Genomic DNA, 1,105 nt, shown 5'->3' with positions numbered 1-1,105 from the left:
TTTATTACATTGGATAGAATTCTCAGGAAATTTCTGAAAAAAATGGGCAACAACATTTGTCTTATTTTTGTGACTTATCTTTGTGACATTAATGTGAAATAATTCTTACATTTATTCCCTTTTAATTAATATAATTTTGACTGATTATTTTTACATTAAGAAATTACCTTTCTTGGGACGCCTGGGTGGCTCAGTGGTTGAGTGTCTGCCTTTGGCTCAGGGTGTGATCCCAGGGTCCTGGGATTGAGTCCCACATTGGGCTCCCCCCATGGAGCCTGCTTCTCCCTCTGCCTATGTCTCTCTCTGCCTCTCTCTCTTTCTCTGTCTCTTGTGAATAAATAAATAAAATCTTTTAAAAATAATAAAAAAATAAAACTTTTAAAAAAGAAATTACCTTTCTCTTACTAATTTCCTATTTCTTTTTAAGCCAAAAGCCTATCTTTGCATTGGTAGTGAGCACCTTACTGTAAGTGGTATTTTTTTTTCATGTCGGACAGTAACATGCTGATGTCGCAACAATGTTTGAGGGAGGCACATGTCACACAACAGCGTGAACATCCAATCATCACACTTATGAACTACAAAACGATCTGTAGTAGCATATTAAACAAGCAAACCAGTGGGATATAATCAAAATGCACCTATATGTTGTTTCTCATGGTCCCTTTCTTCTTTATTTATTCATTTTTTAAAAACTTATTTATTTATTTATTCATGAGAGACACAGAGAGAGGCAAAGGCACAGGCAGAGGGAGAAGCAGTCTTCATGCAGGGAGCCTGATATGGGACTCAATCCCAGGACTCCAAGATCATGCCCTAGGCTGAAAGCAGGCACTAAACCACTAAGCCACCCAGGGATCCCTTCTCATGGTCCCTTTCAAATGTATTCAGTAGGCAAGGTTTATTCCACCATCCTGAATTAAACTCAAGTTTAATTTTTCTGATCACTCTTAGAGAATTGAAACTCCAGACATCATCATAAGAGGCAAATCTCTTTTCAGTTCAGTAATTAGAGTGTTTTGTCCAATATATGAATTAATATATATTAATGCTTTAATCTTCATGTAAAGGTTAAGATTTCCCACCCACATATCTTTAGGTAGGG

At 36.7% G+C, this 1,105-nt stretch overlaps 1 non-coding gene across 1 annotated transcript; it reads right to left on the bottom strand.

Annotated features, from left to right (window-relative positions):
- Window positions 1-487: 487 nt before the first annotated feature.
- Window positions 488-590, bottom strand: LOC140642060 (small nucleolar RNA U13). Its single transcript, XR_012038639.1, has one exon. It is a non-coding gene; the product is annotated as a small nucleolar RNA U13 (small nucleolar RNA).
- Window positions 591-1,105: the final 515 nt, after the last annotated feature.

Source organism: Canis lupus, chromosome 10, assembly GCF_048164855.1.
Source record: "Canis lupus baileyi chromosome 10, mCanLup2.hap1, whole genome shotgun sequence".
Taxonomy (NCBI): Eukaryota; Metazoa; Chordata; class Mammalia; order Carnivora; family Canidae; genus Canis; species Canis lupus.
This window is presented reverse-complemented; position numbering and strand designations above follow the sequence as displayed.